The 13,265-nt window shown below is 38.1% G+C and overlaps 1 long non-coding RNA gene across 1 annotated transcript; it reads right to left on the reverse strand.

The window, feature by feature from the left end:
- Positions 1 to 5,783: 5,783 nt before the first annotated feature.
- On the reverse strand, positions 5,784 to 7,925 carry LOC127075939 (uncharacterized). Its single transcript, XR_007786718.1, has 3 exons — positions 7,516 to 7,925; positions 6,361 to 6,434; positions 5,784 to 6,002 (listed from the first exon to the last, which is right to left on the reverse strand). It is a non-coding gene; the product is annotated as an uncharacterized LOC127075939 (long non-coding RNA).
- Positions 7,926 to 13,265: the final 5,340 nt, after the last annotated feature.

Here is a 13,265-nt window from a genome sequence, read left to right on the forward strand (position 1 = left end):
TGGAAGTTGTAGGATGTCCCAGCTTCGGATGTGACATCTTGGTTTGCTTGCCCACCTAGCATTCTCCACAGACTCTTCCTTCATCAATAAGCAGCTTTGGGATCCCTCTGACTGCTTCCTTGGATATAATCTTCTTCATTCCCCGTAAGTGGAGATGTCCAAGTCGTCTATGCCACAGTTTCACCTCCTGTTCTTCCTTGGCTGAGGAGCATATTGTGGAAAAGTTAGAGACTTTAGGTTCCCACAGATAACAGTTATCTTTGGACCTGGTTCCTCTCATAACTTCCTGATTGTCACCATTTGTCACAGTGCACAACTCCTTAGTAAACTGAACATAGAATCCTTGATCACACAGTTGGCTTATGCTGATGAGATTTGCAGTTAGTCCTCTTACTAACAGTACATTATTCAGTTTTGGAACTCCAGAGCAGTCCAACTTGCCCACACCTTTTATTTTTCCTTTGGCACCATCACCAAAGGTCACATAGCTGGTAGTGTGAGGTTGGATATCCACCAGTAGATTTTCCATACCAGTCATATGTCTTGAGCATCCACTGTCAAAGTACCAGTCTTCTCTGGTAGAAGCCCTTAGAGCTGTGTGTGCTAACCTAGCATACCATTGTTGCTTCTTGCTGGGGACATAGCGCTTATATGTCTTATGCTTAGGCCTGACATGCGAGGCTTGGTTAGGGAAACCATGAATCCAGTAGCAGAAGGCTTTGATATGTCCAAGCCTACCACAGTGGTGACACCTCCACTCCTGGAATTTCTTCTTCTGATGATTATTCATCCTAGTTCCCCGATGTTGAGACATTGGCTTTGACTTCCGCTTGAACTTCTGAACTTTGGCCTTTGGGCGTTTGTGTTCAGCTGAGGATCTTTTCCCAAATCCTAGGCCAGATTTGGTTCCAGACTTCTGTCCCACCTTTAGAATTTCTTCCAAGGTGTCAGTTCCCTTGTTCATCATTCTGATGGATTTAGTCATCTGATTCAGCTTGGAGTTCAGCAAGGCTATCTCACCATTTAGACCCTCTATGGTTGTCAGATGCTTCTGTCTCTCATCTTCCAGTTCCTTGATGAGTTTCTTCTGCTTTTCTCCTTGTGCACGGACTTCTGCACTGGTGGTACACAGCTTCTTATAGGCTTCAGCAAGTTCATCAAAGGTCAGTTCATCTGCACTTGAGTCATCATCAGAGGCACAAACACTGGTTAGTGCAGTGACATGTTTGGCAGATTCTCCTTCAGATTCCCTTTCAGAATCTCCTTCAGACCATGTGATAGTTAGCCCCTTCTTTTGCATCTTGAGATAGGTAGGGCATTCAGCTCTGACGTGTCCATACCCTTCACAACCATGACACTGGATTCCCTTGCCTTGGTTGAACTTTTCTTCAGAAGTTGATCTTTTCCTGATGTCAGACGGGATGTTCTTGGCATTAGGTCTCCCTCTTTGATCAATCTTCTTCACGAACTTGTTGAACTGTCTCCCAAGCATGGCTAAAGCTTCTGATATACTTTCATCACCTTCAGTATATCCTGCTTCTGACTCCTCTTCAGCATTAGATACAAAAGCTATGCTTTTGTTCTTCTTTTCAGCATTCTCACACAAGCCCATTTCAAAGGTTTGGAGAGAACCAATGAGCTCATCCACCTTCATATTGCAGATGTCTTGTGCCTCGTCTATGGTTGTGACCTTCATAGCAAATCTCTTAGGCAAGGACCTGAGAATCTTTCTTACAAGTTTCTCTTCAGCCATTTTCTCACCTAGTCCACCAGAGGTGTTTGCAATTTCAAGAATATTCATGTGAAAGTCATGAATAGTCTCATCCTCTTTCATCCTCAGATTTTCAAACTTGGTGGTCAGCATCTGAAGTTTGGACATCTTCACTTTGGAAGTACCTTCATGAGTTACCTTGAGGGTATCCCAAACTTCCTTAGCTAGTTCACAGTGGTGCACCAGCCTGAAGATGTTCTTACTGATTCCATTGAACAATGCATTCAAGTCCTTGGAATTTCCAAAAGCTAATGCCTCTTGCTCCTTGTCCCACTCTTCTTCAGGAATCTGCACACTTACTCCATCTTCACCTGTCCTCATTGGATGTTCCCATCCTTTGTTGACAGCTCTCCAGACTTTGCTATCTAAAGACCTTAAGAAGGCTATCATACGAGGCTTCCAGTCATCATAATTAGAGCCATCCAACATGGGTGGTCTATTTGAGTGTCCTATATCCTTGTCCATGGTACTAGAAAGTAACTTCCCTAGATCTCACCCAGAAATTCACAGGCAGGGTGCCTGCTCTGATGCCAATTGAAATTCTAGTTATCAGACTTTAGATGTCACACGGGTTGTTATGACATCCAATTCTGCACAGAAAAGAATTATGCAGAACTTAACAGTAAGTGCAGTAAATAACACAAGTAATTGTTTACCCAGTTCAGTCCAACATGACCTACATCTGGGGGCTACCAAGCCAGGGAGGAAATCCACTATCAGTAGTATTAATTCAAAGCTAAACTCACCCGTTTACAACTTGTCACTTAATCCCTACCCAATGCAATTTCAATCTTACTCTAAGATCAGAGTTCCTACTCACTCCCCCTCAATCACCTCAGTGATTACTACCTTTAATCAATATTAAAGACACTTTTGAAGTCACCCTTCAAACAACTCTTGATTGTGCTTAACAGCTTTAATCAAGATACACAGCACTCACGCTTAAAAGCTTTGAGAGACACAACACTTACAACTCAATGAACACCCTATACCAAAACAATCATCAACGTGATAATGGCTTGGCTTACAAGATATGTCTAATACAAGACTCACAAAAAATACAGCAGTGAAGTATGATGGACACACTTAATCTTCACGCCTCAAAATCCCCAAAACTGAATGAAGGAACGACTTCCTTTTATATTGCAGTACTTGGGCTTGTGCACATGTATTCCCTGAATTTAAGGTCACGCGAATTCCCATAAATTCAATATCTAGGTTACTAACAAATAGGCTATTTGTTAGGTTCATTAAATGTAGCTTGGTTGTTGATTTCCTTGTTTTTCTCTAAGCTGTTGAATCCCTGAAGAATAGCCTGAGAAAAAGCTGAAACAGAAAACTGAACAACCTACAATATAGCATATGCTGTCAGGAATGAATGTCACGACATTCAGCTTGACATCAAGGATCATATGCTGAGTCTGTTTTTCCAGAAAACAGACTGTACAATTTTGCTGACCTATACATGATCACAAAGACCATACTATAGTAACATCTTACATTAATAAATGTCAAAGTATCCAATTTGACATTTACACATTTGGCCTTAAGTTAGTTCTGTTATCCTCTTGAAGAACAAACTAAGAAACATACTGAAGTGTAGCAGAACACCACTCTGTCTATTATTCAGTATATACTGTCCATGATGAATGTCATAACATCCACTTTGACATTCATACAGTAGGCCTTATGTCAGGTCTGGTTCTTCCCTGATAACCAGACTGCAAATGAATACTGAGCTCTAACAGAACACCAACTGTTCTATTCCTCAGTATCTGCTGACAGGGATGAATGTCACAGCATCCAGTTTGACATTCAATAAATCCTGTATTAGCTAATCCTGCAGTAACTACTCAAGTGTATCATGACATCAATCAAGACATCAGAGTACAGTTAGATATTCTAACCTACAATGCAGTCACACATACACACCATGTCATGACATCAGTCAAGACATTAGAATCCAGCTAGTGTTTTACCATATAATGCAGCCAATTAAACACCTACATTATGCGACAAGAGTTAGCCCCCAAAAAAGGAAATAGAACATATTTTCCCATAGCTTATCACACTTTGTCTAAAAAAGAAAAGAAAAAGTTTTTGTGATTATTTATGGTGGATGTATCCCATAGAAAGAGACACGAAGATATCCAAAAGTTATACAAAGAATCATCACCGACCGGGAGCTTCGATCCTTGAACGGTACATCACAAAAGAAGTTATTTGAGTTTTGTACAATGTATTTGTCAAAAGCTAACTCTATAGGAATTCGTGAGTCTCATCACGAGGGAAGATATGGAAGTAGAGGTACTCAAGGTTTAAATGTTAAAACTTTTAGCCGATATGTAGTTCTTCAAGCGCATTTGTATATATTATGAAATTCTGGTACGCAGATATCAGATTCGTATATGATGTCACGACACTAATATCAGGACTTCACACAATAATAATAGTAAGCAAATAACAGATGTCGTATACGATGTCACGACACCAGGTTTATGACATGTCACATCAGAAACAATTATAGTGTAAAAACAGGAAGTAAATAACACAAGTCAATTATTAACCCAGTTTGGTGCAACGTCACCTGCATCTAGGGGCATCCAAGCTAGGAAAGAAATCCATTATAATAGTATTAGTTTGAAGTTATAAACAACATCTAATTTTTAAAAACTTCTCACATAATCACTACCCTTGGAATTTCTATCTAAGACTCTTCTAGATATGAGACCCCTCTCACTTCCCTTCAATCACACATTAATGATAACAACTGAAAATAATCAAAGAATAAAAGATACACTTCCAATGAAACAAAATACACCCTTGCTTAAAAGCTCATGAGTGATTCACAATTACAACTCAATAAGCTCAGTCTAATTCAAGTATTAAGGAGATACTAGAATGGCTCACAAATAAAAAAAAAACAACTAAAACCCTATTTTTCCAATTCTCAAGTGTAGCTCTCTCATCTGTCAATTAGGTTTAGTAACATCCTCTTTAAATAGCCTTTGGTAAGCATGGGCTTAGTGTCATACCCCAAAATTTTCCCTCCCCTTTTCACTTTTCATCCAACCTATGACTTGAGATTCATCTATATTCACCCATGCTTCATTCATAGGCATCATTCATTCATGATTAACACTTGCTAACAAGTATCATGGATTCAAGGTTTATGGTTGATACAAATCCTAGTTTTACTTGAAGATTATGGTATTGCTCGTCATGAGGGGTGAAACCCTAAATTCTTGATCCTTTGGGGCATTGATTCTTGAAGTCTATACCATGACATTCATTTGAGCATCCCCTAAACCCTAATTCTTGACTTTTCTCCTATGGGATCTTGTGTTTGACCTTCTATGTATCTGGCTTGACTTCTAAACCCTAATGGTGGGACCATGGCTTAAGATGTATTTAAGGAGGTTTGTTCTTGGTTTGAAATCCTAATCAGGGATAATTGGTGTTCAAGTGCCTTGTTTGGTTGACTTTTGGATTTGGTACCCATAAAAACCATAGTTGATAGATGCTTAAGGTCTTGGAGGTTGCATCTTGGTGTTCATTCCATACCAAACCCTAATTCTTGATCTTTAGGTTTTGTGGCTTTCTTTGAGGGAGTGGAAACCCTAGTTTGGGTCATGGAAATGATGGATTACTTGTGTTGATTACTCACTTGGTGTGAGGCTCTTAGTTATGTCTTGGCACTTTGATCTTTGACCTAGTTAAACCCTAGTTCAAGGTTCCATATGATTGGTATAAGATATGCTTACATTCGTGTTCCATTTGCATTTCATCCACTAGTTTCATGGTTTCAAAGTGTCAAGATTCATTCATGCTCTGATTTAAAGTCCCACTGATACAAGTCATTCCATGATCCATTAATTCCATTTCATTAATTCAAACATGTTCTAGGGTTCATCTAAGGCACTTGTTTCAAATTGATTTCATATTGAACTTGGAAGGAAATGGCCATGTGAATTGAATTTTTGTTCATTGTTTAATAAAGAACATTTTTTTCCTGAAAATGTGCATTTCATTCATAAAGACCATTTGTTACATTGTCCATACACATTCATGAGAAAATTATAAAATTACATTTTTGGCATACGTTGACTTTTGGTCAACTATTGACTTTTTGGTCACCCAGTTGACCAAAGTCAAGTCACCATTTCTACATCCCCTAAACCCTAATTCCATTGTTCCTTTAAGACCAATCATCCTTGCATTCATCCATTTCCTACAAAACAAAGTCAAGTCAATATGTCACTTAAGCATTTCATGTACCATATTTCAAATATTTCAAACCATAGCATATGCAATATATATCAAACTAGTAAGTCGTGACAAATGACATTCAACAAACATAGCATATATATATCATTCATGTCTTAACATCAACTAAAATGGCCATTCACCATTCATCAAGCAATTAGTGGCACAAAAACAAAACAAGATCTAGCATGCCAAAGCATAATGCAGTGCAACATTCATAACCATTGTCAAAACAAGCCCTAACATGTCAAGCAACAATGCATTACTATCAAACCATTTCATTTTCACCATTAATCATCATTCATAACAACATAACACAATACCTCATGACAGTTAACTATGACAAGAAAGCATCATCCTGCACTGCATCATGGTAAGGCATCGGTTATGCATAATCCTGCATCAACAGCAGATCCAGTAAAGCAAATAGCAGTTCAACATCATATGCAATTCATCATAGCCCTAACAATGCAACAAAATATTCAATTGAACCAAGCAACAAGATAACACCAGTAGCAACAAAGTATACATTAACAAGAACATGATAATTTTTCACAACCTAGCATTACTAACTGAACAAAAACCAAGCAAGCCTACTAACATGAACGAATTGGATTAGCTTGCACAATAGGGAAACTAACATACATATTATTTTTAGCATTTTAGTTAATTGAACCAAATACATAACAAGCAGTTTGCAAGCTCAGTTCAAAACCCGATAATTAACATTCACCCAACTAACTACTCAATTTAACATCAACAACATGCCGCAACAACAAGCCATTTCACAATTTAAAAGAGTCTACAGTAGGCAAAAGATCACTTTGGCCTTGCATAAAATTGATCAAACTAACCGAACCATTGGAACATTTTCACTTCATTCCAACTGACATTTCATTGCATCATTTTATCTCAACTAATTTCCTCATAACTAACCTAACTGAATCATTTCATTTCACTTTCAATCTCCTGACTAACTATTTACCACCAACTGAATCGAATTTAACAACATAACTTAACAAAATTTTCAAACTAACTGTAAAAGAATTGAGTTTGACATTTAAGCTGCAGGACCTAACAAAAACATAATTTGGCCGAGTATTTTTCATTTCATTTAAATTTATATTTCAACTAACTTTTTCAATCTCTAACTAACAAGTGCATTACAAGTGAATTTCATTAGGAATTTCAGTTGAATTTGATAACATAATTGATCACTATATATTTCATCCCTCACTCTTCACTTTGGATTCATTCAATTTCCCAGAATTTTTCACTCCTTCATTCATTCATTCTCCGATCCATTTCTCAAGAAATTCTCATATCTCTCTCTCTCTCTTCAATCCTCAGAAATTACTCTCACGAATCCTTACAAATATCATGAGCAGAACAACAACAGAAGTAGAAGAATAGTGAAGACGGAGCGGAATAAAGTGTAGAAGAAAAGAGAAAGGGAATTTCAAAAGCACATAGCTGACCTCCTTTCATCCTCACTGTCACAACCACCATCGGAGAACTTCACAAGTGAGCTTTTCTTCCTCATTTCACATTCAATGTGTTACAGAAATGTAGATGGAAGCTTGGGGAATCAAAGCCTTAACCTATTGGGCTTTGATTCAATAAATACAAGATTTAATTTCACTTCTAAAACCTAGGGTTCTTGTGCATGTCACTGAGATTCGACTTTATGAGGAAGAATTAGGGAATATGAATGTGGTATCTGGACTCAGGGTGAGGAGATGAGGAAGGTGATGTATTTTGTTTAGACGTTAGGGCTCTGTCGCCGCCGGAAGCAACCTCCGACATGGCGGATGATAGGCTTTCAGGTGGAGGGATCTTAATTTGAGTTTGAATTTCTTATGGAAACGCAAAAAGCACGTGGAAAACATGGCTACATTTTGAACACGTGAGGATATATTTGGTTCTGATTCAATTTCCTTGCATTGGGCTTATTTAGTTTTTGGCCCAAATTACTGCTTCCTGCACCTTCTTTAAGCCTGTCACACCCCATGTTGTTCTTTGATTCAACGCTTGGGCCTATGGCCCCAGGCCCAAGCACATTCACTTTGACACCCCTATACATGGGTCATACCCCCAAACCTGGCCCATTCTTTTTTGTTTTAATCCTATCATTTTTATTAATTGTTTTTTATTTGATTTGTTATTGTTTTGCCTTGTTTATTCTTGCTAATTAGACTAATTATAAAATTAATTAGGATTCATTTGATTAACATTTTTAGAAATTAATTAGAATTTAGAATTTTAATTAGGATTAGTTGTTTTGATTGGGGATAATTGGAATAATCAATTTTATTTAGACTTTAATTCTAGATTTAATTTCTTAATTGTTTTCCTAGGTGATTTAACCATATTAACCTTAGGGTTTTGGCATGGATTTCATGGACGAATGACACAGTTGCTCGTCGTATTCACCTTTACTCATAGACTTTAGTATGGTTTATATCCAATGACTGTCAAGTCTTCCTCATCTTTCATTATCATATATCATTTTCTCTTGCCTCAATCTCTTGTTGTCTTTGTTCTGGTCGTAATGGACCGAACTACAAATTCTCTGACTTTCTCATTGCATGGTGAGAATACGTAGGCACGAGGATTCAGATTCTCCGCGAGCTACCTTATTTATTTCTACCATATTTGTTATTCTTCATCAATCAATGCCATCTTTTTGGAACCAAATATCTTCTCCCTTTAGATTCCATGTATACTTTTGGCCCAATAACCAATGCCTTCCTTTAAACCAAAAGATGTTTTCTCTGGAACCAAACAATTAATTATCTTTCTTTCTGGTTATGACAATACAATGGTGATGCTTATGTTCCTCCACATCTTAGTCTGTACCTCCTTTACTCTTTGGTTCAGAGTTTACTCCCTTCATGGATTTAATATACCTTTCTTTGGTTTCAAATTGTTTGTTCTCCTTACAGTGATATACTGTCCCTTGTACCAATTATCATTTTCCTTTGGTTCCCATACCTATCCTTTTAGGAAACACTTAATTTCCTTTTGTTCCAAGATATGTTTGCTATGGAACCAAACACTTAATTCCTTCCTTTTTGTTCATGACAATACCATGGTGATGCCTATGTTCCACCATATCTTAGTATGTACCACCTTTACTACGTGGTTGCAAATACCATTTCTCTTATGGATTCCAAAATACCTTTAATTTTGGTTTCAAACCATACATTTTCAGTCACTTTTGCCAAATCCTTCATGTCTTTGACTTTGGTTACTTTTCTCTATTCCTCCATTCATCTCCATGGACTATTATTCACTACCTACATTCAATATCTTCTACCTTCATTCACTTCATGTGATATACAATTTCTTTAGGCCAAATACATTATTTCTTTGAGTTCCACTCAGTGTCTGCTTGTGAACCAATAGATGTTTTCTATGGAACCAAACACTTAATTCTCTTTATTTCCGGTCGTACCATATAGTGGCGAATGCTTCAGGATATCCACATATTGGTTAATGGCAGTTTTACTCTTGGGTTCAGATTTCATCCCTTTTTGGAGTCAAACCACATTATCCTTTGATTCATACCATATTTGTTATCACTCTCCTTTCACCTCCCACCATTAGTTATATGAATTACGAAGCTCTGAATTCCTTATTGCACTATAAGGATACATAAGCATGAGGGCCCTAATTCTCTCTGAGCACCCTATCTATTTCATTCTTTTTCCCTTTATTCTTTTGCTGGTAATCTTTAGATATCACACTCATTCGAGCAAGAACAATCAAAGCGGTTCTCATTGAGTACAACGAATGTTAGGGGTGTAGGAGAATTGCCATCCAAGGCGCAGCGGAATTTAAAATTTTCTCCATTTAGTGATCCTTACGAATGGGCATGATCAGTGATAGAATCGTTACCTCTTGTGGCGATTCAAACCTTTGGTGCAGATTTCTGATAATGATCAAAACCTTTGATACAGATCCACGGGGCGATCACGAACGTTGAACGATGACAACGTCTCTACTCAGTCCACACGAACGGATTCCTTCAATCGCAGTGCTAGCTGTTATGAATGAAGGCTTTGAGTGAGAGAGAGATACGAAATTCCAACTCTTCAGTTGTGTTTTCTGTCTCAGTGAGTTACAATGCTTCTACCCAAGGGGTTCTATTTATAGAACCACTTGTGTGGGCTTCAAGCCAAAAAGTCCACTTAAGTGCATTTTGGCCCATATCTCATAAAATGTCAAAATCACTTAAGTATTTGGTACCTTACCATATTTCGTATTCTACTTAAGTACACCGTACCTTACGATGTTCCTTAATTATTTTATCTCTCATCAATCCGTCCTCTGTGTGTGACCCTATAGGTTTTCGCGGCGTTGTCAATTATATTAAATCACGCATTTAACATAATAAACAGTGAGCGGTATCTAGCAACACATCACTGCTACCCAAGTCACGAAAATGTCATGTGATCTGACAAAACCTCTTGTGATAATAATTATGTGTATAATTACCCCTTTGCTCTTATGTCTATATTGAACATAGGGTATAGACCGTGTCATCCTTGTCCAGTTCAATATTGGGCCCATAGACATTTATCCTGTTACGCAGGATGGTCAAATTCCATCTAGGACACTCATGTCCCTCGGCATGCTTTGTGGAGTACCCATCAACTGTCTTTATGGTTATCCAGTTACGGACAACGTTGGATCAGCAACAAAGCACTCGACTCTACATCTAGGATCCATAATGGTTTCAGGTCGAAGAGTGGTACACACTATTATCACCATGAGAATAACTTATGACACTTTACATAACTTTCTATATAGTATTCTCATAGCGGGTCAATCCGGTATAAATATTACTCCTAATATTCATACCTATGTTTAAGACTTGATAACTCTTTATCCATGATCCATGAGATGTGATCATCAGTCTACAAACATAATAGTCTTAATGCTTTAATGTTATCCCACTTCACACTAAAGCTCGACTACGGATACTTTAAGAATAGTGTCCTTATGTTTAATGTGTTCTCATGATTAAGTCACACTTAATACATTAAACGGACTATCTATTCCAGGGACTTTATTAATCAACCATAATAAAGAAAATGCCTTTAAATAATTCGATACAAGTACCAAAAGTATTGGCCTCTAGGGCTTACACCAACAATCTCCCACTAGCACTAGAGCCAATCAGGCATACCCCGTATGCCCATTGATCTAGTATGGCCATCATGCTTCTGCTGCGCAAGAGGCTTTATCAGTGGGTTAGCAACATTGTCAAGTGTAGGTACTTTACATATTTTCACACAACGTCTAAGTATGTGTTTGGATCGTTGGTGAGATCTAGGCTCCTTAGCTTGTGCGATAACACCATTGTTATCATAATAGAGACCAATGGGATCCATAATGCTAGGGACTATGCCAAGTTTATTGATCCAAACAGCTTCCTTTGCTGCACTTAAGGCAGCAACATACTCGGCCTCAGTTGTAGAATCAGCAACTGCATCTTGCGTTGAACTTTTCAAGCTCACAGTGCCACCATTTAAGCAAAACACATAACCAGATTGGAATCATTCATATTAAAGCGTCTCAGCACTTTGTCTATGTACTCTGACTTAGGCCAAGCATTTCATGATCTATCTCTATAGATTCTGATAGGCTGCTTCACCCAGGTCCTTCATAGAAAAGCATTTCCCCAACCAAGACTTTACTTGTTGCAGGGTAGGGATATCGATTCCAATGAGTAATATGTCATCTACATATAATACCAGGAATACGATCATGCTCCCACTAACCTTCTTATAGACACAAGGCTCATCTTCGTTCTTGATGAATCCATACAGTTTTACTGTTTCATCAAGGCGAAGATTCCATGAGTAGGTCACAGGCTCATCTTGACCCATGAGTAATACATCACCTTGATCAGATACCCATATATCTCAGGTAGGTGACGTATCCTGCCTGACCTACGCTGGTCTTGTTCTACTTGAGCAGGTTGCTCTTACACAACTACTTGTGTTTCCTGCTCTAATTCCTCCATAGGTGTATCGATGCTTTGTGATTCTTGAATTTCTTCAAGCTCTACTTTCCTCCCACTGGTTCCTTTGGAATTAAAATCCTTTTCTAGGAAAACTCCAGTTCGAGCGACAAACACTTTGCCCTCAGAAGGACTGTAGAAGTAATATCCTCTTGTTTCTTTAGGATACCCCACAAATAAGCATTGGTCAGATTTGGGCTCAAGCTTAGTTGAAATTTGTCGTTTCACATAAACTTCGCAACCCCAAATCTTCATGTAAGACATATGTGGTCTCTTACCACTCCATATCTCATATGGCGTCTTTTCAACCTTTTGGATGGAACACGGTTAAGTGTGTAAGCTGATGTCAATGGTGTATGTCCTCAAAAGGAGTTTGGAAGATTGGTGTGACTCATCATGGATCGGACCATGTCCAACAGGGTTTAATTTCTTCTCTCAGATACACCCTTCCATTGGGATGTTCCAGGAGGAGTAAGTTGGGATAGGATCCCACACTCTTTCAGATGGTCATCAAACTCTAGGATTAAATACTCATCACTTCGATCTGATCGAAGAGTTTTAATATTCTTACCTAGTTGGTTTGAACTCGTTAGGTTTCACCCTTTTGTATTAATGTTATTAATAGGCATTTCAAGATCAAGAACATATAGTCCATTGTTCATTTGTGCAATAGCATAGAATATATCATTCAAATAAATTGAGCAACAATTGTTCTTTATTATAAATGAAAAACCAAACTTGTCCAAACAAGCAATGGAAATAATATTCCTGCTAATTGCAGGTACATAATAACAGTTCTCTAACTGAATTATTAAACCACTAGGTAAAGTCAATACAAAAGTTCCTACGGCTAAAGCAGCAACCTTTGCTCCATAGCCAACTCGTAGGTCGACTTCACCTTTTGCCAAATCTCTACTCCTTTTTAGTTCCTGCACATTTGTACAAATGTGAGAAATGCACCCAATATCTAATACCCATGATGCAGAAGTAGATAAATTAATAACAAAAATACCTGAAGTTGAAGTCTCTACTCCATTCTTCTTATCTTCCAGGTACTTTGGGCAGTTCCTCTTCCAGTGTCCGGTCTTACCGCAATGGAAGCAGGTGCCTTCTTTTGCTATGCCTCCACTAGGCTTCAAAGCAGCAGTGGGTCTGGGATTGGCAACTTCCTTGCCCTTCCCCTTATCACTCTGCTTA

This window comes from Lathyrus oleraceus, chromosome 1 (genome assembly GCF_024323335.1).
Source record: "Lathyrus oleraceus cultivar Zhongwan6 chromosome 1, CAAS_Psat_ZW6_1.0, whole genome shotgun sequence".
NCBI lineage: Eukaryota > Viridiplantae > Streptophyta > Magnoliopsida > Fabales > Fabaceae > Lathyrus > Lathyrus oleraceus.